Raw genomic sequence first — 26825 nt, forward strand, 5'->3', positions numbered from 1 at the left:
AGATAAGTCATGGTCCATCCTATGTTATATACAGGGGAGTAGCCTAATCATTATCCTATCACTGTGCTGTTCAGCACATGAATGTTCCAACAGGCAGGAATTTTATTTTACACCTTAATTCCCACCTCAATCCTTCCCCACAGATAAACCATGGGCCCTTCTACTATCCCAAACCAATTGCATACTTGGGATACTACAACTATTTACATCACTGACCATTGGTGCTATGGCCAAAGCCTAGAATACATGATCAGCCCACACTGCCTACATTCCAAATCCCATCAAGTGCAAGACCTTCAAAAGGTGAGACCGCACCTGGAGTATTGTGTGCAGTTTTGGTCTCCTAATCTGAGGAAAGATGTTCTTGCCTTAGAGGGAGTACAGAGAAGGTTCACCAGATTGATCCCTGGAATGGCGGGACTTTCATATGAAGAAAGACTGGATAGACTAGGCTTGTACTCGCTGGAATTTAGAAGACTGAGGGGGGATCTTATAGAAACATATAAAACTCTTAAGGGGTTGGAGAGGCTAGATGCGGGAAGATTGTTCCCGATGTTGGGGGAGTCCAGAACAAAGGGTCACAGCTTAACGATAAGGGGGAAGTCTTTTAGGACCGAGATGAGAAAACATTTCTTCACACAGAGAGTGGTGAGTCTGTGGAATTCTCTGCCACAGAAGGTAGTTGAGGCCAGTTCATTGGCTATATTTAAGAGGGAGTTAGATCAGGGGGTATGGAGAGACGGCAGGTACAGGTTACTGAGCTGGATGATCAGCCATGATCATATTGAATGGCGGTGCAGGCTCGAAGGGCCGAATGGCCTACTCCTGCACCTATTTTCTATGTTTCTATGTTTCTATGACCTTCAAGACCTTCCCTCCCCAGTGCATAGGCTTCCCACCTTTGTGATATTCAAGCTGCACATTTCACACTGATATCTCTTCAATGGCAGAGCTTCCAGGGGGATGTACTTTGTGAGCAAGAGAATATTACTGCATAGAGCTAACAGACAGAACATGCCTTCTCCCTCCTGTGCTTCACTGATTTAATGTATCTGTTTAAAATTCACTTTGGACAAATTTTAGAATAGTACTTGTTCTCCCTTTTAACCTCACACTTCTGATGGACAGTTTTGTGCATTTGCAACTCATTGGAAAGTTGAACACGCAGCCGATATATGAATTTTCAATTTAAATTTATGTACAATTTTTGCTCTATGTTTTGATATTGACTACTGGTGACTAGGGGGAGGGGAGGGAGGGGGAGGGAGTGGGAGGGGAGGGAGGGGGAAGGGAGGGAGTGGGGGAGGGGAGGGAGTGGGGGAAGGGAGGGTGCTGCACCAATGCAGGAGAGGCAACCATAGGGAGAGGGGGAGTGAGAGAGGGAATGGAGAGGGGGAGGGGTGAGAGGGAGGGGGCAAGGGGAGCGGAGGGGAGGGGGAGGTGGGGGTTGGGGGGAGGAAGGAGATGGGGTGAGGGGGAGACGGGTAGGGAGCGAGGGTGGGGGTGGGGTAGGGAGTTCGGAGGGAGGGAGGTGGGGAAGGGGGGACGAGGAGGGGTTAGGGAGAATTGGGGGGCAGTGAGAGGGGAGGGGGGAGTGGGGAGGAGAGGGTGGTTTGGGCCCAACGGGTCCACTTGGTCTAGTAATTTATAATAATCATTGGCAATCGTCATGCTTCATTTATGTAGCAGATATAACTAGAAACGAAAGAGGGTTTTCGGGAGTTAAGTCAAATGGAACAAACTCAGAAAAACTCCTTATGAGGTTCCTTTACCTTTTGCTTGTATTTTACTTTTCAATTTATATCTTCTACCTTTTCAAACAACTGCTTTTTTTTCAATTTTAGAATAGACCTGAATTTCCAGAACACTGAGATTATGAGGAATGAATCTCTGGGAATTACAATAAAATTGAGAATGTTCACAATAAAGTACTGGAGGAAATTAGGCCAATAGTGAGTGTAAGAGTCAGGTAATTATGATACAGCTTCATCAGACTTTGGTTAGGGCACATTTGGACCATTGCAAACAGTTCTGCTTTGCCTATTCCACTTGAAGAACAAGTATGTAAATCGAAGGTTGAAGATCATATGGAATGGAGTCAGATTGGAGCACTATGACAATCCAGTCTATCTCAGTGTGACTCTTGATCGATCTTTGACCTACAAAGCACATATCACCAAGCTTAAAGGAAAAGTCAGTTCCAGAAATGCACTTCTTCGCAAGCTGAACACCTCAAAATGGGGAGCAAATTCTAAAACCATTCGATCAGCACCTCTGGCTCTCTGCTTCTCCACTGCCGAGTATGCGTGCGCAGTATGGGAGAGCTCAGCTCACGCAAGGAAGATTGATCCTGTGTTAAACACAAGCTGTCACTGCATCAATGAATGCATGAAACCTACCAAGACTGACAGCATCTTCCTACTCTCTGGCATTGCACCTCCTGGAATCAGAAGAGCTGCAGCCAGTCAAAAAGAACGCCTCAGACAAGACACCCCCTACATGACCACCCTTTGCTACCTCAGCGTTTGAAATCACGCAGAAGTTTCCCTCTTCTGTCCATCCCCTCGACTGCAGTGCATCGTCCAGAAGGCTCAAAGTCTGGGAGGAGAGACTCAAGAAATCCCCGGAAGACATTCACACGGCAATCGATCCCTCTGAGAAACTCCCACCAGGTTCCAACCAACCGTGGATAACCTGGTGCAGTCTCAACAGACTGTGGATAGGCATGGGGAGGAGCAAATCGAACATGCTGAAGTGGGGATATACTGAAGATGCGGCAGACTGCGAATGCGGACGGGGCCTTCAGTCTATGGAACATCTCCTGAGCTGTGACATGCTGCATGACACATGCACTGTAAAGGGTCTTGCAGAGGCCAATGATGTGGCACTAAAATTTGCTTGCTGTTGGCAAACATTTGTGTGATGACACGAATAAATAAAATTACACAAAAGATGTTGGGGCTGAAGCCCCTGTCCCAGTTTGGTGATTTTTTTAGGCGACTACAGGCCTCTAGGCTGCCGCCACATGATCGCCGGGGTGTCGCGGGCATGGTCGTGAGTAGTCTCCAAAGAGTCGTAGCGTTTTTCTGGTGGCCGCTGGATTTTGTGAAGGCTTGAAATTCTTTGGCGACTGTAGGTTTGACGCCAATGAGCGTAGCTTGATGACTCCTGATGTGGGCACTGTCGTAGGTTGTCGCCAGGTTGTCACCAGGTTGTCGCCAGGTTGTTGCCAGGTGAAGTAGGTTGTCGCCAGGTTGCCGCCAGGTTGTTGCCAGGTGAAGTAGGTTGTCGCCAGGTGAAGTAGGTTGTCGCCAGGTGAAGTAGGTTGTCGCCAGGTGAAGTAGGTTGTCGCCAGGTTGTCGCCAGGTGAAGTAGGTTGTCGCCAAGTGAAGTAGGTTGTCGCCAGGTGAAGTAGGTTGTCGCCAGGTGAAGTAGGTTGTCGCCAGGTGAAGTAGGTTGTCGCCAGGTGAAGTAGGTTGTCGCCAGGTGAAGTAGGTTGTCGCCAGGTGAAGTAGGTTGTCGCCAGGTTGTCGCCAGGTTGTTGCCAGGTGAAGTAGGTTGTCCCCAGGTGACGTCAGTTGTCGTCAGGTTGTCGCCAGGTGAAGTAGGTTGTCGCCAGGTGACGTCGGTTGTCGCCAGGTTGTCGCCAGGTGAAGTAGGTTGTCGCCAGGTGAAGTAGGTTGTCGCCAGGTGAAGTAGGTTGTCGCCGGTCCTGACTTCTGCGAATTCCAAGTGTGGACTTGATCTGATCATCCATCAGTATAATGTGTCCATAAATGATGTTAGGTTTTGTATGTTTTTCAACTTGTATTAAGTTTAAAGTTTGAATTTTAAAGTTTGAAGTTTGATGTTTATTGAAATTTATGTAAGTTTATTACAATATTTTTGTATGGACTGTTGCATGGACTTATCAACCTTTTAATTTTTTTTGTTTGTTTCAATATCAATAAACAAAATTCTTGACATTTTGGCAGAAAATTGATGTATGAAGTTGTATTTCAGAGTAGTTTCTCATGGCATCACTTTCAAATACTCATGATGTAGAATGATTGGAACCCTACCGTACACGCCCTTTTATAGGGAAAGTGGGTGAAACGTGAATTGTCTTCAGTTGTCTTCAGTCTTCAGGGTCATAGCTTGTCATAGCGGGTGGACGTAGGTGGAATTCGGTTGTTGTAGGTTGTCACCTCTGTGATGGTAGGTTGTTGTAGGTGCAGTCGTAGTTGGATGTTCTACTTGTGACGATAGGGTCGCCGGGTTTCGGTAGCTTGCTGTTGCTTGACGTCGACTAGGTGGTAGCTTGTCGTAGACATTGTCGTGGGGGGGTTCAGTCGGCAGTTTTTTGGCAAACTGCTACGACTATGACAGTCGCCGGCAGTCGCCTTAAAAAACGCCTAACTGGGACAGGGCCTTCAGGAGAGGGTACACGAGACCTGAAATTTGGATTGTCTTCTCTGCAACATCAGAGATTGAGAGGAGAGCTGATAGAAGTATATAAAAGTATGAGAGGCAAAGATAGGGTAGACAGAACCTTTTTCCCAGCGTGGAAATGTCCAATACTAGAGGGTATGGCAATATGGTGAGAGAGGAAAAGTTTGTAGTTGACACTAAGAGGGGACGGCACTCTAGAGATGTTAAACTGACCCGCTGATTTACTCAAGCACTTTGGGCCTGTTTTCCTGTTGTGACTGCTTAAGACTCCAAAGACTCCAAAGACTCCAAAGACGTACAGGTATGTAGGTTAATTGGCTGGGTAAATGTAAAAATTGTCCCTAGTGGGTGTAGGATAGTGTTAATGTACGGGGATCACTGGGCGGCACGGACTTGGAGGGCCGACAAGGCCTGTTTCCGGCTGTAGATATATGATATGATATGATAATCTGCTTTTTGGAACAGTGGAATAGCGGTAGAGTTGCCGCCTAATAGCACCAGAGTCCCAGGTTTGATCCTGACTACAGGTGCTGTCAGTGCAGAGTTTCTACTTTCTCCGTGTGACACTATGCAGTGTTTCTCCAGGTTCTGTCGTTTCCTCCCATATTTCAATGAGTGCGGGTTTGTAGGTAGTTTGCCGTGTAGAACCGATACATGGATAGCTGGTTGGTGCAACCTCAGTTTGTTTCCACACTGTATTTTTAAACTAAACTAAACTACACTCATCTTAGTCTTTACTCCAGCCTCCATAGATTTATTCTTGGTCCAGCGAGCCGTGCCTGGCAATCTAAAGTGGGTAGTATTGCAGATAACAATGATACTCATCAGAAAATACAGTGGGATCTTGAGCTGTTAGACAAGAGGGTGGAGGAATGGTTACTGGAGGTTTATGCAGATAAGTGTGAGGTGTTGCATTTTGAGAAGTCACCCATGGCAGGACCATCGCAGTGAATGGGGAATGGTGGAGAACAGAGGGATCTGTTAGTGCAGGTACATGGTCCATTGAAAGTGGCAGCACAGGTAGATAGGGTGGTCAAGAATGCATTTGGCACATTGGGCTTCATCAGTCAGGATAATGAGTAGAAAAGTTGGATTGGTATATTACAGTTGTACAAGACATTGGTGAGGCCATATTTGGAGTATCGTGTTCTGTTTCGGACAACCTGCTATTGGAAAGATTTTGTTAAGCTGCAAAGGGTGCAGAAAAAAACTACGAGGGTAAAAATGTGTGACTAGGACTTTAGGGCCTCAGCTGTTGGGAGCTGGGCAGGCTTGGACTTTATTCCTTGGAGCACAGGAGGCCTAGTAGTAATTTTATAGAGGTGTATAAAAACACAAGAGGAATAGATGGGGTAGAAGCAGTCTTTTCCCAGAATAGTGGAATCAAAACCCAGAGGACAATTATCGGCTGTCCACTACCTTCATTGAAGGGCATCTCCAGCTCGCAATGTCTAAACTGGGCCAGAAATATAATTAAGGACAGCACTCACCCAGGATATGAATTGTTTGCTCTCCTGCCCTCTGGGTGGTGCGACAAGAGCTTAAGGGCCAGAACAAACCCACTTAAAAACTGTTTCTTTCCCTGGACCATAAGAACAGCGAATTGAAATACTTAATTGATGTGACTTGCACTTTAAAAAAAATATTTTCAGCATCTTAGGTGTAAAACATTTATTATTTATTAATTTTTATTGGTTTTTATTGATATTGGTACTTGTTGTGTTGGTTCCTATGTTTGTGCGATTGTCTTTGAAAGATTTGTCACACTGTTTCAGATGTAGCATTTCTAATTTCGTTATACTGTTCGTACAATGACAATAAAGGCTTATTATTACTATTATTATTATTTTATGAATGAATACTTTATTGTCACATGTGACAACTCACAGTAATATTCTTTGCTTGCATACCCAAGGTATGCAGATAGAGGGCGTCTACAAAGTTACGAAGTACCCCCACGCCAGGTCCCCCTTTGTTCTCCCCCCTCCCCCTCACGGTGCCCCCCCCCCCCACACCGGGTCCTCCATTGTCCATTGTTTGCCTCCTCCCCCTCACGGTGCCCCACCCCCACGCCGGGTCCTCCATTGTCCATTGTTTGCTCCCTCCCTCACGGTGCCCCCCCCCCACACCGGGTCCTCCATTGTCCATTGTTTCCCCTTCCCCCTCACGGTGCCCCCCCCCACACCAGGTCCTCCATTGTCCATTGTTTGCCCCCTCCCCCTCACGGTGGCCCCCCTCACGCTGGGTCCTCCATTGTCCATTGTTCTCCCCCCTCCCCCTCACGGTGGCCCCCCTCACGCCGGGTCCACCTTTGTCCATTGTTTGCCCCCTTCCCCTCACGGTGCCCCCCCCCCACGCCGGGTCCTCCATTGTCCATTGTTTGCCCCCTCCCTCACGGTGCCCCCCCCCCCACGCCGGGTCCTCCATTGTCCATTGTTTTCCCCCTCACGGTGCCCCCCCCCCCACGCCGGGTCCTCCATTGTCCATTGTTTGCCCCCTCCCTCACGGTGCCCCCCCCCACACCGGGTCCTCCATTGTCCATTGTTTGCCCCCTCCCTCATGGTGCCCCCCCCACGCCGGGTCCTCCATTGTCCATTGTTTGCCCCCTCCCGCACGGTGGTCCCCCCCACGCCGGGTCCTCCTTTGTTCCTTCCCTGCGGTGTCCTCACATCCATGTGGTCCGTCTTCGTCCGTCCGTCGATCAGCACCATCATCGACCACTGCACCGCCCTCTCCACTATCGCCACTGGGTCCTTTCCGTAGCGCCAACCCAGGCCCCAGCCTCGGGCTCCGCAGACCCAAAGGCCGTTGGCCGCTGGCTTCGTTAACTGGCGAGGCTCCACCTCCGGTCCGCGAGGTCCCAGACCGCGAGGCTCTGGCCTCGGCTTCTCAGTGGCCCTCAGGGAGGCATCTGCCGCAGCGGCCTTTGAACCCTATTTTAGGCTTCAAACCCTATTGTAATAATCAAGCAGATTAAGCTGATATAGGTTGTGCCTACCTGTTGTAGATGCTGTGTTCTCAAATAGATGGAGTAAGTCTGAAAAGAATGAACAGATGCGAGAAAGAAAATACTCAGTTTATTGATGGAAGGTACCACCAGTGAAGATCAATCGCTTCTATCTCATTTAGTTTTAATTTATGGACATCCAATTGAAGAGAATTAGAAGCTGGAACATAGAGCGGAGAGAGAGAGAGAGAAAAAGAAAGAAAAACCTGGAATCAAGAAGGAAACACTTCCGGCTAATTTCTTATTCATTTCTTATTAAGGGTATCAAAACAATCCTGAATTTAAATATTTCCAATTCTTAGTCCTACTTTTAAAATGAATGGGTTCCAAAGTTTCAAAAATAAATCATATCTATTTCTCAGATTATAAAGTAGCTTTTTCTAATGGGATACAACGACGCATTTCTGTATACCATCTTTCAATTCTTATTTCATTGTAATCTTTCCAAGTGACCGCTACACATTTTTTTGCTATTGCTATTTTGAGAAATCTTTCCTGATATTTATCTAAAATCAACCTTGGTAATATTCCTTTAATATCTCCCAATAAAAACAACCTTGAATCCAATGGATTTATTCACAAAATGCGGGAGTAACTCAGCAGGTCAGGCAGCATCTCGGGAGAGAAGGAATGGGTGACGTTTCGGGTCGAGACCCTTCTTCAGACTGATGTCAGGGGGGCGGGACAAAGGAAGGATATAGGTGGAGACAGGAAGATAGAGGGAGATCTGGGAAGGAGGAGGGGAAGGGAGGGACAGAGGAACTATCTAAAGTTGGAGAAGTCGATGTTCATACCACTGGGCTGCAAACTGCCCAGGCGAAATATGAGGTGCTGTTCCTCCAATTTCCGGTGGGCCTCACTATGGCACTGGAGGAGGCCCATGACAGAAAGGTCAGACTGGGAATGGGAGGGGGAGTTGAAGTGCTCGGCCACCGGGAGATCAGTTTGGTTAATGCGGACCGAGCGCAGGTGTTGAGCGAAGCGATCGCCGAGCCTGCGCTTGGTTTCGCCGATGTAAATAAGTTGACATCTAGAGCAGCGGATGCAATAGATGAGGTTGGAGGAGGTGCAGGTGAATCTTTGTCTCACCTGGAAAGACTGTTTGGGTCCTTGGATGGAGTTGAGGGGGGAGGTAAAGGGACAGGTGTTGCATCTCGTGCGGTTGCAGGGGAAAGTGCCCGGGGTTGGGGTGGTTTGGGTAGGAAGGGACGAGTGGACCAGGGAGTTACGGAGGGAATGGTCTCTGCGGAACGTAGAGAGGGGAGGGGATGGGAAGATATGGCCAGTGGTGGGGTCCCGTTGTAGGTGACTGAATATGTTGGTGGATGATATGTTGGATCCGCTGGCTGGTTGGGTGGAAAGTGAGAACGAGGGGGATTCTGTCCTTGATGCGAGTGGGGGGAGGGGGAGCAATAGTGGAGCTGCGGGATGTGGAAGAGACCCTAGTGAGAGCCTCATCTACAATGGAAGGGGGGAAGCCCCGTTTCCTGAAGAACGAGGACATCTCGGAAGCCTTATTCATCAATTATACATTGAGGATATAATTTTTTTAATTCCCTTGCCCTGAATCAAGGATTCAATTCCTTTAATTTGAAATAGAAACATTGAATTACCTAACTTTTCCCTTAAAAAAGATTGTAATTGATAATAGAAAAAAGACTATTCCCTGGAATTTGATATTTATTTCTCAATTGAGAAAATGTCAAAACATTATTTCCTTCGTAGCAATCTCCTATATTTTTAATACCCTTCTGTTCCCAAACTTGTAATATTTGACTATTCCAAGCAAACGGCAGTAATCTAATTTTTTGTAATGGAGTTTTAGCTGTTAAAAAAAATATTTTATCATTAGCTTTAACTGTTTTCAACAATATATTAATTAAATGTTTTAGCAAAGGTAACTCTTGATCCTTAACTAATAGCTTCGCTTCCCATTTATAGATAAATTCTTCTGGGCATAGTTCTTTTATTTTATCCATTTCAATTTTAACCCATGCTGTTTTTCCACCCTCTTGATAAAAGGATGAAATAAAACTCATTTGTGCTGCCAGATAGTAATTTTTTTAATTTGGTAATTGCAGTCCACCTAATTCAAATTTCCATGTTAATTTTTCCATAGACACTCTTGGCATTTTACCTTTCCAAAGAAAATTTCTCACAATTTTATTCAATTCTTGAAAAAAATTATTTGGGAAAGGTATAGGCAGTGTTTGAAATAAATACTGTATCCTCGGAAAAATATTCATCTTAATACAGTTCACTCTCCCTAGCAATGTAATTGGAAGATTCATCCATTTCTTCGTCCTCATCTATTTTTTAATTAGTGGTTTATAATTTAGTTTATACAGATTATTTAACTTATTATCTACTTTAACCCTTTGGTACTTCATGCCTTCTTTTTGCCATTTAAACTGACTTTCTCTTTTACATTGATCATAATTACCTTCAAAAAGAGGCATTATTTCAGTTTTATCTTTATTAATTTTGTATCCTGATACTTTCCCATATTCCCATATTCTTCCAGTCTGAAATATAATTTTCTTAAAGATTCCAATGGTCTAGTAAGACAAATTAAAACATCTGCAAATAAAGTAATTTTGTGATTTCCTGATTAACTTTAAATCCTTCAATGTCTAAATCTGATCTTATTAGCTCTGCCAGAGGTTCAATGGCCAGTACAAATAAAGCCGGTGACAAGGGACATCCCTGTCTACTAGATCTTTCCAAATTAAATGATTGAGAAGATTGGCCATTTGTCACCACTTTGGCTTTAGGTTGTTTATAAAGAGCTTTTACCCAGTTAATGAAACCATTTCCCAATCCGTACTTCTCTAATACTTTAAATAAAAAACCCCATTCTAACTTGTCAAACGCCTTTTCAGCATCTAAAGCAACTGCTACGCTCAATTCCTTCCTTTTCTGTGCTAAATGTAAAACACTTATAAATCTTGCTACATTATCAGATATTTTCCTTTTTTTGAGAAATCCAGTTTGGTCCTCTTTAACCAGCTTCGGTAAATATTCTGCCAATCTCCTGTTAAAAACACAATTTTAACTCTCTCTCTCTCTCTCTCTTTTTTTTTTTTTTTTTTTTTTTTAATTCTATTTTTATCTTCTTAATACATTTCAAACATTCCCATTGTTATCAGGATGTGAAAGAGTTAATTTCAAACTGAACAACAGAATCGTAATAGGTTACATAAAACTTTTTACAAGGCTCGTTTAATTCTGTTGACTGGTTTCCTGGCTCAACAATGTATACAACTAGTCATCAATACATTCCATATAGAAGAGCAGAGCTTATAGCTTTTGGCATTTGTTTAACTACCCGCAGGTCTCACATTCTCAGTGTTCTCACAGATTTGTTATTCAATGGAAGTTAAAAAATCTGAGTGTTAAAAGAAAATGATTTTGTAATTCTCTCTCTCTCTCTCTCTCTCTCTCTCTCTCTCTCTCTCTCTCTCTCTCTCTCTCTCTCTCTCTCTCTCTCTTTTTTTTTTTTTTTTTTTTTTTTTTTTTTTCTTTCAAAGACTTTATTCAGCACAATCACATGATACATCACATCAAAACCACAATCAGAGGTTACAAAACATCAGGTAATCATTATAATACAAAATTGCCTTCATTATTTACAATGCTCTCAACCCCCCGTGGTGACCAGCGTTCACGGAAGGCCTCCATAGTCCCCGTGATCACCGCGTGTTCCCTCTCTAGGGACACGCGCGCACGGACGTAGGCCCGGAAAAGGGGGAGGCAGCCGACTCTGGCAAGACCATCGACCGCCCGCTGCCTGGACCCACGAATGGCCATCTTGGCCAGGCCCAGGAGCAAACCGACAGGGAAATCCCACCCTCCTGACCGGCCCTCCCCACTCCCAGCCCCGAGCCCAAACACCAGGATCGTAGGACTGAAATGCAGCCAAAACATGAGGAGCAACCCCTTCAGATACTCATACAGGGGCAGCAACCTCACACACTCCATGTACACGTGGAACACGGACTCTTCCTCGCCGCAGAAAATACAGGCGGCCGGCGAGTCCGTGAACCGGCTCAAAAATTTATTACACACAACGGCTCTGTGCAACACTCTCCACCCCAGGTCCCCGATGTAAAGGGGGAGGACACCCTTGTAGAGAGACCTCCACTGGGGACCACCCCCGCCATCAGGTGGTAACACGGATCGCCACGGCGTATCCGGACGGAAGACGAAGGCGAGGAGGTGCAGAGTGTGCAGGAGCATCCTATACAGTAAACGTCTGCCTGCTTCACGGAACGGCACGCTGGGCATCTGGGAGAGGCGGCTCAAGTTGTGTGGGGCCGGCTCCCGGGAAATATTCCGGAGCCTGGGCCCGATGAGCAGTTCCGGCGGAGCGCGGGTAAGCTCGGCCGGAATCACTCCAAGCTCACGCCGCTCCCCAACACCCACCGCGACAGGGTGAGGACCGGCCCCCCCCACAGCCACAACATCCCCCTCCCCCTGAGGAGCAACGCGCTGACTGAAGATGACCAAATTCCTCACTCTCAACACATCGCGGTAAAAGCTTGGCATGTCCCGTGTGGCGGGTCGGCTGATGCCCGCCATCGGGAGCCGCCAAACCCCCCTTAGGCACTGGCCCTGGCGGAAAAAATACGTGGCCAGAGCGTGCCACCTGGGAGGGTGCTCCGCGTACACGTACCTCCGCAGAGTCCTGAGACGGAGAGCCGCCACCTGGGCACGCACGCATACCAAGGACTGGCCACCCTCCTCTAGCGGGAGACTCAGGACTGCGGCTGAGACCCAGTGTTTCCTCCCTCCCCAAAAGAAATCCACTAACCTCTTCTGTACAGCATTTACAAAGGTAGAGGGCAGGACAAGAGTGGCCAGCCGGTACCATAACATTGAGGCCACCAGCTGGTTTATGACCAGCACCCTACCCTGGAAAGAAATAACCATAAGCAAGCCTGACCAGCGTCCCAGCCGGGCGACGACTTTCGTCTCTAGCTCCTGCCAGTTCGCCGGCCAAGCATCCTCAGTGGGACTCAGGTAGATCCCCAGGTAGAGGAGGTGCGTGGTAATCCACGCATAATCCTTCATCTCTTCCGGCAGGGAGTCCACCTGCCACTGGCCCACTAGAAGTCCGGAGCACTTACTCCAGTTGATCCTAGCGGACGAAGCAGCTGAGAACACCTGCTGGCATTCGTGCATCCTCCGCAGGTCAACAGGATCAGTGAACGTAAGGAGAATGTCATCGGCATAGGCCGAGAGAACCACCTCCACCCCCGGTCCTGGTAGAACCAGGCCTGCCAACCGCCTCCTAAGAAGACACAGGAATGGCTCCACACAGACCGAGTACAACTGCCCAGACATGGGGCACCCCTGGCGTACCCCCCTCCCAAAGCGAATGGGAGCCAACAATGCACCGTTAATCTTCACGAGACACTCTGCTGCGGTGTACAAAAGCCGGACCCGGGCCACAAAATGCGGTCCAAAACCGAACGCTTGCAGTGTCCCGAAGAGGTAATCATGGTACACCCTGTCAAAAGCCTTCTCCTGATCCAGGGATAGAAAGGCAGCTGACTGACCAGTGCCCTGGGCCAGATGGATCAGGTCCCTAACCAAATGGATGTTATCTTGGATGGACCGACCAGGGACTGTATAGGACTGGTCAGGGTGGATCATTTGGGATAGTACGGAGCCCAGGCGATTTGCCATCGCCCGTGCAAAAACTTTATACTCTGTACAGAGGAGAGAGACCGGGCGCCAGTTCTTCAACAGGCGGAGTTCGCCCTTCTTGGGTAGCAGGACAACGACTGCCCTGCGCCACGAGAAGGGCATCTCCCCGGTCGCCAGGCTCTCCCCCAGAACCTTCATGTAGTCACCCCCCAGGACATCCCAGAAGGCTCTAACGAACTCAACCGTCAGCCCATCCAGCCCAGGGGACTTACCCCTTCTGAGCTGGTGCAGGGCACCAGTCACCTCCTCCAATGATAAGGGGTCATCAAGCTGTTCAACCACCCCTCTATCTATAGTCGGTAGCCTCTCCCACAGAACCCGCTGAGCCTCTCCGCTGACACCATCCGCAGAGAACAGCGTTCCATAAAAGGACCGAACTAACGCACTAATCCCCTCTGGGTCTGTGACCGAGGAGCCATCGTCCGCGAGCAGCTCGACGAGCTGTTTGCGGGCTCCTCGCCCTTTCTCCAGAGAGAGAAAGAAAGGTGAAGCCCGGTCCAGATCGTGCAGCATCTGGACTCGCGACCTCACGTAAGCACCTCGGGACCGCTGAAGCTGCAGGTCCCTCAGCGCTTCCTTCCTCTCCTGAAACTCTCCCCACTCACAGGAGTCCTCACCGACCCGGCCCAAGCGAGACTCTGCGTCGAGTAACTCCTTCTCGAGTTGCTCGACTGCCGCGTCCCGCCTTCTGGTCGACCCTCCCGTGTAGTCCTGACAGAAAAGATGGATGTAAGCTTTCCCCACATCCCACCACTGCTTAAGGGAAGGGAAGCCCCTCTGCCTCTCTCTCCACTTCACCCAGAACCGCCTGAAAGACTCCCGGAATCGGCGATCCTCCAGCAGCTGGTTATTAAAGTGCCAGTACGCAGACCCAGCCCGTGTGCGCGCTGGAATAAAGTCCACTCGCACCAGGCAGTGGTCCGAACATGGCACCGTCCGCATAGAGGCCGCCGAGACCCGGGAGACATACGCTCTGGAGATGTACACACGGTCGATACGGGAACCACCCCCCTCAGACCTCCGCGAAAACGCGTTGGAATCAGGGTGGAGATTCCGCCACGCATCAACCAGCTCGAAAGATTCAATCACACCTCTCAACTTCTTCGCCACTGCAGGGGCACACTGAATACCAGAGCGATCTCGCGTCTCAAGGGTACAATTGAAATCCCCCCCAAGGAAGACACACTCTCCGCAATCAATGGTGCTCAGCAGAGCAGTCACCTCCTGAAGTAACTGCGCTTGCATCGTGCCGGTGCTGGGGGCGTACACGTTAATGAAATGTAACGGCACGCCATCCAGGATCACGGCCAGATAGAGCAAACGGCCTGGCACAACTTCCTGCACCTTCACAATCTCTGGCTGGAAAGTCGGGGCTAACAGGAAAGCCACCCCACTTGACTTTGTACTGAGGTGGCTCATGTAGACCCCCCCCCTCCCACTCCAGGACCCAGGTGGGCTCATCACTAACAACAGTGTGCGTCTCTTGTAGAAAGCTCACTGCATACTTCCCCTCTCTGAGGACCGATAGATGGTGAAACCTACGAAGGTCCCCCCTTCCACCGTTTATATTTAGGCTAACTACTGTGAACTTGAACGCTCACTGGACTTATTCCTCAAGCTCCTTGTGGGAGTGAAGCCCCGCTCTTTTAGGAGCTTCAAAAACTCCCCGAATTGACGCTTATCACAAGCACTTAGAGCATTATCCCTACTGTTAAGGATAGCACTAAGTGTCCGGATAGTTCCCCCCAGGTCTGGCCACCGTTCGGTAGCTAGCCGGACTTTGCTCCTACTGTGCTGATGTTCATGCAAAAACTCTCGAATCTCAATGATGCCGGCCGCTCGAGCCACATCATTCTGCCAACCCACTGACACCTGAAGCAACATCTTCCTCCTCCCTGCACTCAAGGTCATGGCCCAGATTTGGCAGACTGCCACTGGCTGCCAGCTCGCTCTCTTCACTGTGTAAGCTGGCTCCAACACCCTCCCCCCCCTCCGGCATGATCCCACCCCCGGGATCAATGTCGAGGGAGAGTCCTGACACCTCCAACAGCGATGAGTCGGCCAGTGTATGGCCAGGCTCCTGCACACTCTCCCCGCCCTCTACAACTGGGCCTGGGGAAGAACAAAAACAGGGCGCCCCCAGGGCCCGCGGTTCACCTTCACCCCCGGAATCTGACTGAGAGACACGACCCGCAACAGCCCCGTCCCCCTCCGCATCCAGGGAACCCACTGCCCCAGCATCACCCAGAGAGTCTCCATCCTCCACCACCAGGGGAGTACCCTCACTGGGGCCCACTGAAGGAGCCAGTGTTTCTGGACTCTCCCCTACTTCCTCAGTCTGTGGGGCAGCACACCCCTCAGTTACTCTCATAGTTCTAATGAGGAGCATAGGCTGGGAAACCACACCTACAACCGAGACCCCCCCCTTCGGGTTGTCCCTGCTCGTCCTCCCTCCCAGGGGACACATTCCCAGGGCAGCCAACCCCAACATCTTGTGAGATATCACCCTCTGAAGGCCCCTGGGACGAAAGGGCAACCTCCGGCCTAGAGGACACTAGTCGTGGATCACCATCCTCCACCGGAGTGGAGGGTCTCGGGGCAGGCAGCCCCCTGGCCTTATGCCCAGGGCCATCATCTTCCTCACCAGACGCACGCCTCCTCTTTAACCCCATGACGGGCGGTGGTTCGGTGACCTCCATAAAGGAGGAGTCCTCCACCTCCACACTGCCAGCTTCCTCTCTTTCATCCCTTTGATCAGCCACCGCAGATCCCAACAGGAACTCCCCCGCCCCCTCCCGTACCTCCTCAGCTCCTTGCTGAGCCCCGCCAGGTGCCCCCTGGACCTCTCCGGGCCCAACAGGCACCCTTTGGGTGGGCTCAGGTGTGGGCGTGGGCCCATCCGTTTGCGATTGTTTCGCTTTAAGATTTCTCGTTTTCCTCGTGGGCTTCTTCTCCTTCTGCACGTGCCATTCCCCCTCCTCCTCCTCGCCCTCCCCCTGCACCTCTCCGCCATGCTCCGCCGCAGGTACAGGACATGGGGATCGAGGGGCAGTGCTGCCCTGGGCCGCCAAGGTGGAAGTGGCAGCCCCGGGTGGGCCAGCAGTGTCTCCCCGGGTCACCGAGGTGGAACTGGCAGCCCTGGGTGGGCCAGCAGTGTTTTCCTGGGCTGCAGTGTTGGGATTTCTCGCAGCACCCCGGCCATTGGGACAATCCCTGCGGAAGTGCCCGAACTCTTTACACGCATGACACCGTGCTCCCCCCCAACTCCAATACACGCGGTATTGGAGCCCCGCATTCTTAACGACAAAACTTCGCTCCGCGCCCATCCCTAATCCTACTTCCATGTACACCCGCCTCTTAAATGTATAGCTCCTTTGGAGACGAGTGCTGCTGCGCCAGGACTGTTTAAGCCTAGTCAGCCTGGACCGCACCTCCCCAATCTCTGCCAGGTGTGGGCCAAGGAGCGCATCCCGGATGAAAGTGGGAACGTTGCGCAGGAGAACCAGTCGCACGGTGGACACCGATGGTTCCACCGGTACAAAGAGCCCCCTCACTATAAGCCCCTTCTCCAAAGCTAGGGCCACATCCTGCTGTTCCTTTAGGATGAACTGACATTTACCCCATCCAACCTCAGCAGAGGCAATCTCGTCCTTCTTGAAGAGATCAAACAGGCTCTCCGCTAATTCCTCCTTGGACCACCGGTCCCCGGTTTGGACCGTGATCCCGTACTCGAGCCCCCCCAAGTTGACATAGGGCTCCTCCTCGAGTGACTCCGGAGCCGCAGCCGAAGCCACACCTGCGTAGCTCCGACCCTAACCCCGACCCCGAGCTGCTGCCATCCTGACAGGGGTACAGAACAACACCCGAAACAACAGCAGTCCTCGCACAAAAACGCTCTCAGAGTCAGTCTCAGTCTAAAGAGCGGCAGAAGCAGTTCTCTCCAGTCGAGCAAAGGAACACGCCCACGCTTTTCCTCACCGCCGAGTGCAGCTTTTGGGGCTTTCTGAGGCCTTTCGAGCCCCTCCGGAATCTGCCAGATTTTGAAAAGTACCTTCACTTTGTTGAGCCCGAAGTCCCAGTCCGGGCACAATGTTATGGAAGCTGGATTGTGGAGCTAGAATCGCCACAAACACCACATCTTCCCAACTCCCAGTCTCCAGGTACGATTGGCAATCCGCCAGCCACTGCCGCTCCCACAGCACTGCAGACAAGCGCTGGAGTTCCTCACTAAATGGAGAAATCCTTCGACAAAGGAAAGTTTCCGAAGTCCAACGTTCACTCAAACTTCGAACTCCCACTGCCTATGTCCCTCTTCCTTCGACACAAACTTCAAAGGTTGCTTCAATCCTCTCAGCCACCGGAGCAGAGAGCAACACAACCTCTCTCTCTCTCTCTCTCTCTCTCTCTCTCTCTCTCTCTCTCTCTCTCTCTCTCTCTCTCTCTCTCTCTCTCTCTCTCTCTCTCTCTCTCTCTCTCTCTCTCTCTCTCTCTCTCTCTCTCTCTCTCTCTCTCCCTTTTTTTTTTTTTTTTTTTTTTTCTTTCAAAGACTTTATTCAGCACAATCACATGATACATCACATCAAAACCACAATCAGAGGTTACAAAACATCAGGTAATCATTATAATACAACATTGCCTTCATTATTTACAATGCTCTCAACCCCCCGTGGTGACCAGCGTTCACGGAAGGCCTCCATAGTCCCCGTGATCACCGCGTGTTCCCTCTCTAGGGACACGCGCGCACGGACGTAGGCCCGGAAGAGGGGGAGGCAGCCGACTCTGGCAAGACCATCGACCGCCCGCTGCCTGGACCCACGAATGGCCATCTTGGCCAGGCCCAGGAGCAAACCGACAGGGAAATCCCACCCTCCTGACCGGCCCTCCCCACTCCCAGCCCCGAGCCCAAACACCAGGATCGTAGGACTGAAATGCAGCCAAAACTTGAGGAGCAACCCCTTCAGATACTCATACAGGGGCAGCAACCTCACACACTCCATGTACACGTGGAACACGGACTCCTCCTCGCCGCAGAAAATACAGGCGGCCGGCGTGTCCGTGAACCGGCTCAAAAATTTATTACACACAACGGCTCTGTGCAACACTCTCCACCCCAGGTCCCCAATGTAAAGGGGGAGGACACCCTTGTAGAGAGACCTCCACTGGGGACCACCCCCGCCATCAGGTGGTAACACGGATCGCCACGGCGTATCCGGACGGAAGACGAAGGCGAGGAGGTGCAGAGTGTGCAGGAGCATCCTATACAGTAAACGTCTGCCTGCTTCACGGAACGGCACGCTGGGCATCTGGGAGAGGCGGCTCAAGTTGTGTGGGGCCGGCTCCCGGGAAATATTCCGGAGCCTGGGCCCGATGAGCAGTTCCGGCGGAGCGGGGGTAAGCTCGGCCGGAATCACTCCAAGCTCACGCCGCTCCCCAACACCCACCGCGACAGGGTGAGGACCGGCCCCCCCCACAGCCACAACATCCCCCTCCCCCTGAGGAGCAACGCGCTGACTGAAGATGACCAAATTCCTCACTCTCAACACATCGCGGTAAAAGCTTGGCATGTCCCGTGTGGCGGGTCGGCTGATGCCCGCCATCGGGAGCCGCCAAACCCCCCTTAGGCACTGGCCCTGGCGGAAAAAATACGTGGCCAGAGCGTGCCACCTGGGAGGGTGCTCCGCGTACACGTACCTCCGCAGAGTCCTGAGACGGAGAGCCGCCACCTGGGTACGCACGCATACCAAGGACTGGCCACCCTCCTCTAGCGGGAGACTCAGGACTGCGGCTGAGACCCAGTGTTTCCTCCCTCCCCAAAAGAAATCCACTAACCTCTTCTGTACAGCATTTACAAAGGTAGAGGGCGGGACAAGAGTGGCCAGCCGGTACCATAACATTGAGGCCACCAGCTGGTTTATGACCAGCACCCTACCCTGGAAAGAAATAACCCTAAGCAAGCCTGACCAGCGTCCCAGCCGGGCGACGACTTTCGTCTCTAGCTCCTGCCAGTTCGCCGGCCAAGCATCCTCAGTGGGACTCAGGTAGATCCCCAGGTAGAGGAGGTGCGTGGTACTCCACGCATAATCCTTCATCTCTTCCGGCAGGGAGTCCACCTGCCACTGGCCCACTAGAAGTCCGGAGCACTTACTCCAGTTGATCCTAGCGGACGAAGCAGCTGAGTACACCTGCTGGCATTCGTGCATCCTCCGCAGGTCAACAGGATCAGTGAACGTAAGGAGAATGTCATCGGCATAGGCCGAGAGAACAACCTCCACCCCCGGTCCTGGTAGAACCAGGCCTGCCAACCGCCTCCTAAGAAGACACAGGAATGGCTCCACACAGACCGAGTACAACTGCCCAGACATGGGGCACCCCTGGCGTACCCCCCTCCCAAAGCGAATGGGAGCCAACAATGCACCGTTAATCTTCACGAGACACTCTGCTGTGGTGTACAAAAGCCGGACCCGGGCCACAAAATGCGGTCCAAAACCGAACGCTTGCAGTGTCCCGAAGAGGTAATCATGGTCCACCCCGTCAAAAGCCTTCTCCTGATCCAGGGATAGAAAGGCAGCTGACTGACCAGTGCCCTGGGCCAGATGGATCAGGTCCCTAACCAAATGGATGTTATCTTGGATGGACCGACCAGGGACTGTATAGGACTGGTCAGGGTGGATCATTTGGGATAGTACGGAGCCCAGGCGATTTGCCATCGCCCGTGCTAAAACGTTATACTCTGTACAGAGGAGAGAGACCGGGCGCCAGTTCTTCAACAGGCGGAGTTCGCCCTTCTTGGGTAGCAGGACAACGACTGCCCTGCGCCACGAGAGGGGCATCTCCCCGGTCGCCAGGCTCTCCCCCAGAACCTTCATGTAGTCACCCCCCAGGACATCCCAGAAGGCTCTAACAAACTCAACCGTCAGCCCATCCAGCCCAGGGGACTTACCCCTTCTGAGCTGGTGCAGGGCACCAGTCACCTCCTCCAATGATAAGGGGTCATCAAGCTGTTCAACCACCCCTCTATCTATAGTCGGTAGCCTCTCCCACAGAACCCGCTGAGCCTCTCCGCTGACACCATCCGCAGAGAACAGCGTTCCATAAAAGGACCGAACTAACGCACTAATCCCCTCTGGGTCTGTGACCGAGGAGCCATCGTCCGCGAGCAGCTCGACGAGCTGTTTGCGGGCTCCTCGCCCTTTCTCCAGAGAGAGAAAGAAAGGTGAAGCCCGGTCCAGATCGTGCAGCATCTGGACTCGCGACCTCACGTAAGCACCTCGGGACCACTCAAGCGGCAGGTCCCTCAGCGCTTCCTTCCTCTCCTGAAACTCTCCCCACTCACAGGAGTCCTCACCGACCCGGCCCAAGCGAGACTCTGCGTCGAGTAACTCCTTCTCGAGTCGCTCGACTGCCGCGTCCCGCCTTCTGGTCGACACGGATGTAAGCTTTCCCCACATCCCACCACTGCTTAAGGGAAGGGAAGCCCCTCTGCCTCTCTCTCCACTTCACCCAGAACCGCCTGAAAGACTCCCGGAATCGGCGATCCTCCAGCAGCTGGTTATTAAAGTGCCAGTACGCGGACCCAGCCCGTGTGCGCGCTGGAATAAAATCCACTCGCACCAGGCAGTGGTCCGAACATGGCACCGTCCTCATAGAGGCCGCCGAGACCCGGGAGACATACGCTCTGGAGATGTACACACGGTCGATACGGGAACCACCCCCCTCAGACCTCCGCGAAAACGCGTTGGAATCAGGGTGGAGATTCCGCCACGCATCAACCAGCTCGAAAGATTCAATCACACCTCTCAACTTCTTCGCCACTGCAGGGGCACACTGAATACCAGAGCGATCTCGCGTCTCAAGGGTACAATTGAAATCCCCCCCAAGGAAGACACACTCTCCGCAATCAATGGTGCCCAGCAGAGCAGTCACCTCCTGAAGTAACCGCGCCTGCATCGTGCCGGTGCTGGGGGCGTACACGTTAATGAAATGTAACGGCACGCCATCCAGGATCACGGCCAGATAGAGCAAACTGCCTGGCACAACTTCCTGCACCTTCACAATCTCTGGCTGGAAAGTCGGGGCCAACAGGAAAGCCACCCCACTTGACTTTGTACTGATGTGGCTCATGTAGACCCCCCCCTCCCACTCCAGGACCCAGGTGGGCTCATCACTAACAACAGTGTGCGTCTCTTGTAGAAAGCTCACTGCATACTTCCCCTCTCTGAGGACCGATAGATGGTGAAACCTACGAAGGTCCCCCCTTCCACCGTTTATATTTAGGCTAACTACTGTGAACTTGAACGCTCACTGGACTTATTCCTCAAGCTCCTTGTGGGAGTGAAGCCCCGCTCTTTTAGGAGCTTCAAAAACTCCCCGAATTGATGCTTATCACAAGCACCTAGAGCATTATCCCTACTCTTAAGGATAGCACTAAGTGTCTGGATAGTTCCCCCCAGGTCTGGCCACCGTTCGGTCTAGCCGGACTTTGCTCCTACTGTGCTGATGTTCATGCAAAAACTCTCGAATCTCAATGATGCCGGCCGCTCGAGCCACAGCACTGGAGTCCTGGCATTCTGCCAACCCACTGACACGTGAAGCAACATCTTCCTCCTCCCTGCACTCAAGGTCATGGCCCAGATTTGGCAGACTGCCACTGGCTGCCAGCTCGCTGTCTTCACTGTGTAAGCTGGCTCCAACACCCTCCCCCCCCCCTCCGGCATGATCCCATCCCCGGGATCAATGTCGAGGGAGAGTCCTGATGCCTCCAACATCGATGAGCCGGCCAGTGTATGGCCAGGCTCCTGCACACTCTCCCCGCCCTCTCCAACTGGGCCTGGGGAAGAACAAAAACAGGGCGCCCCCAGGGCCCGCGGTCCACCTTCACCCCCGGACTCCGACTGAGAGACACGACCCGCAACAGCCCCGTCCCCCTCCGCATCCAGGGAACCCACTCCCCCAGCATCACCCAGAGAGTCTCCATCCTCCACCACCAGGGGGAGTACCCTCACTGGGGCCCACTGAAGGAGCCAGTGTTTCTGGACTCACCCCTACTTCCTCAGTCTGTGGGGCAGCACACCCCTCAGTCACTCTCACAGCTCTAATGAGGAGCATAGGCTGGGAAACCGCCCCTACAACCGAGACCCCCCCTTCGGGTTGCTCGTCCTCCCTCCCAGGGGACACATTCCCAGGGCAGCCAACCCCAACATCTTGTGAGATATCACCCTCTGATGGCCCCTGGGACGAAAGGGCAACCTCCGGCCTAGAGGACACTAGTCGTGGATCACCATCCTCTACCGGAGTGGAGGGTCTCGGGGCAGGCAGCCCCCTGGCCTTATGCCCAGGGCCATCCTCTTCCTCACCAGACCCACGCCTCCTCTTTAACCCCATGACGGGCGGTGGTTCGGTGACCTCCATAAAGGAGGAGTCCTCCACCTCCACACTGCCAGCTTCCTCTCTTTCATCCCTTTGATCAGCCACCGCAGATCCCAACAGGAACTCCCCCGCCCCCTCCCGTACCTCCTCAGCTCCTTGCTGAGCCCCGCCAGGTGCCCCCTGGACCTCTCCGGGCCCAACAGGCACTCTTTGGGTGGGCTCAGGTGTGGGCGTGGGCCCATCCGTTTGCGATTTTTTCGCTTTAAGTTTTCTCGTTTTCCTCGTGGGCTTCTTCTCCTTCTGCACGTGCCATTCCCCCTCCTCCTCCTCGCCCTCCCCCTGCACCTCTCCGCCAAGCTCCGCCGCAGGTACAGGACATGGGGGTCGAGGGGCAGTGCTGCCCTGGGCCGCCAAGGTGGAACCAGCAGCCCCGGGTGGGCCAGCAGTGTCTCCCCGGGTCACCGAGGTGGAACTGGCAGCCCTGGGTGGGCCAACAGTGTCTCCGCGGGTCACCGAGGTGGAACTGGCAGCCCTGGGTGGGCCAGCAGTGTCTCCCCGGGTCACCGAGGTGGAACTGGCAGCCCTGGGTGGGCCAGCAGTGTTTTCCTGGGCTGCAGCGTTGGGATTTCTCGCAGCACCCCGGCCATTGGGACAATCCCTGCGGAAGTGCCCGAACTCTTTACACGCATGACACCGTGCTTCCCCCCAACTCCAATACACGCGGTATTGGAGCCCCGCATTCTTAACGACAAAACTTCCCTCCGCGCCCATCCCTAATCCTACTTCCATGTACACCCGCCTCTTAAACGTATAGCTCCTTTGGAGACGAGTGCTGCTGCGCCAGGTCTGTTTAAGCCTAGTCAGCCTGGACCGCACCTCCCCAATCTCTGCCAGGTGTGGGCCAAGGAGCGCATCCCGGATGAAAGTGGGAACGTTGCGCAGGAGAACCGGTCGCACGGTGGACACCCATGGTTCCACCGGTACAAAGATCCCCCTCACTATAAGCCCCTTCTCCAAAGCTAGGGCCACATCCTGCTGTTCCTTTAGGATGAACTGACATTTACCCCATCCAACCTCAGCAGAGGCAATCTCGTCCTTCTTGAAGAGATCAAACAGGCTCTCCGCTAATTACTCCTTGGACCACCGGTCCCCGGTTTGGACCGTGATCCCGTACTCGAGCCCCCCCAAGTTGACATAGGGCTCCTCCTCGAGTGACTCCGGAGCCACAGCCGAAGCCACACCTGCGTAGCTCCGACCCTAACCCCGACCCCGAGCTGCTGCCATCCTGACAGGGGTACAGAACAACACCCGAAACAACAGCAGTCCTCGCACAAAAACGCTCTCAGAGTCAGTCTCAGTCTAAAGAGCGGCAGAAGCAGTTCTCTCCAGTCGAGCAAAGGAACACGCCCACGCTTATCCTCACCGCCGAGTGCAGCTTTTGGGGCTTTCTGAGGCCTTTCGAGCCCCTCCGGAATCTGCCAGATTTTGAAAAGTACCTTCACTGTGTTGAGCCCGAAGTCCCAGTCCGGGCACAATGTTATGGAAGCTGGATTGTGGAGCTAGAATCGACACAAACACCACATCTTCCCAACTCCCAGTCTCCAGGTACGATTGGCAATCCGCCAGCCACTGCCGCTCCCACAGCACTGCAGACAAGCGCTGGAGTTCCTCACTAAATGGAGAAATCCTTCGACAAAGGAAAGTTTCCGAAGTCCAACGTTCACTCAAACTTCGAACTCCCACTGCCTCTGTCCCTCTTCCTTCGACACAAACTTCAAAGGTTGCTTCAATCCTCTCAGCCACCGGAGCAGAGAGCAACACAACCTCTCTCTCTCTCTCTCTCTCTCTCTCTCTCTCTCTCTCTCTCTCTCTCTTTTTTTTTTTTTTTTTTTTCTTTCAAAGACTTTATTCAGCACAATCACATGATACATCACATCAAAACCACACTCAGAGGTTACAAAACATCAGTTAATCATTATAATACAACATTGCCTTCATTATTTACAATGCTCTCAACCCCCCGTGGTGACCAGCGCCCACGGAAGGCCTCCATATTCCCCGTGATCACCGCGTGTTCCCTCTCTAGGGACACGCGCGCACGGACGTAGGCCCGGAAGAGGGGGAGGCAGCCGACTCTGGCAAGACCATCGACCGCCCGCTGCCTGGACCCACGAATGGCCATCTTGGCCAAGCCCAGGAGCAAACCGACAGGGAAATCCCACCCTCCTGACCGGCCCTCCCCACTCCCAGCCCCGAGCCCAAACACCAGGATCGTAGGACTGAAATGCAGCCAAAACTTGAGGAGCAACCCCTTCAGATACTCATACAGGGGCAGCAACCTCACACACTCCATGTACATGTGGAACACGGACTCTTCCTCGCCGCAGAAAATACAGGCGGCCGGCGTGTCCGTGAACCGGCTCAAAAATTTATTACACACAACGGCTCTGTGCAACACTCTCCACCCCAGGTCCCCGATGTAAAGGGGGAGGACACCCTTGTAGAGAGGCCTCCACTGGGGACCGCCTCCGCCATCAGGTGGTAACACGGATCGCCACGGCGTATCCGGACGGAAGACGAAGGCGAGGAGGTGCAGAGTGTGCAGGAGCATCCTATACAGTAAACGTCTGCCTGCATCACGGAACGGCACGCTGGGCATCTGGGAGAGGCGGCTCAAGTTGTGTGGGGCCGGCTCCCGGGAAATATTCCGGAGCCTGGGCCCGATGAGCAGTTCCGGCGGAGCGGGGGTAAGCTCGGCCGGAATCACTCCAAGCTCACGCCGCTCCGCAACACCCCCCGTGACAGCGTGAGGACCGGCCCCCACCACAGCCACATCACCCCCCTCCCCCTGAGGAGCAACGCGCTGACTGAAGATGACCAAATTCCTCACTCTCAACACATCGCGGTAAAAGCTTGGCATGTCCCGTGTGGCGGGTCGGCTGATGCCCGCCACCGGGAGCCGCCAAACCCCCCTTAGGCACTGGCCCTGGCGGAAAAAATACGTGGCCAGAGCGTGCCACCTGGGAGGGTGCTCCGCGTACACGTACCTCCGCAGAGTCCTGAGACGGAGAGCCGCCACCTGGGTACGCACGCATACCAAGGACTGGCCACCCTCCTCTAGCGGGAGACTCAGGACTGCGGCTGAGACCCAGTGTTTCCTCCCTCCCCAAAAGAAATCCACTAACCTCTTCTGTACAGCATTTACAAAGGTAGAGGGCGGGACAAGAGTGGCCAGCCGGTACCATAACATTGAGGCCACCAGCTGGTTTATGACCAGCACCCTACCCTGGAAAGAAATAACCCTAAGCAAGCCTGACCAGCGTCCCAGCCGGGCGACGACTTTCGTCTCTAGCTCCTGCCAGTTCGCCGGCCAAGCATCCTCAGTGGGACTCAGGTAGATCCCCAGGTAGAGGAGGTGCGTGGTACTCCACGCATAATCCTTCATCTCTTCCGGCAGGGAGTCCACCTGCCACTGGCCCACTAGAAGTCCGGAGCACTTACTCCAGTTGATCCTAGCGGACGAAGCAGCTGAGAACACCAGCTGGCATTCGTGCATCCTCCGCAGGTCAACAGGATCGGTGAACGTAAGGAGAATGTCATCGGCATAGGCCGAGAGAACCACCTCCACCCCCGGTCCTGGTAGCGCCAGGCCTGCCAACCGCCTCCTAAGAAGACACAGGAATGGCTCCACACAGACCGAGTACAACTGCCCAGACATGGGGCACCCCTGGCGTACCCCCCTCCCAAAGCGAATGGGAGCCAACAATGCACCGTTAATCTTCACGAGACACTCTGCTGCGGTGTACAAAAGCCGGACCCGGGCCACAAAATGCGGTCCAAAACCGAACGCTTGCAGTGTCCCGAAGAGGTAATCATGGTCCACCCTGTCAAAAGCCTTCTCCTGTTCCAGGGATAGAAAGGCAGCTGACTGACCAGTGCCCTGGGCCAGATGGATCAGGTCCCTAACCAAATGGATGTTATCTTGGATGGATCGACCAGGGACTGTATAGGACTGGTCAGGGTGGATCATTTGGGATAGTATGGCGCCCAGGCGATTTGCCATTGCCCGTGCAAAAACTTTATACTCTGTACAGAGGAGAGAGACCGGGCGCCAGTTCTTCAACAGGCGGAGTTCGCCCTTCTTGGGTAGCAGGACAACGACTGCCCTGCGCCACGAGAGGGGCATCTCCCCGGTCGCCAGGCTCTCCCCCAGAACCTTCATGTAGTCACCCCCCAGGACATCCCAGAAGGCTCTAACAAACTCAACCGTCAGCCCATCCAGCCCAGGGGACTTACCCTTTCTGAGCTG

The sequence above is a fragment of the Rhinoraja longicauda genome, unplaced genomic scaffold, assembly GCF_053455715.1.
Source record: "Rhinoraja longicauda isolate Sanriku21f unplaced genomic scaffold, sRhiLon1.1 Scf000339, whole genome shotgun sequence".
NCBI classification, from domain to species: Eukaryota; Metazoa; Chordata; class Chondrichthyes; order Rajiformes; family Arhynchobatidae; genus Rhinoraja; species Rhinoraja longicauda.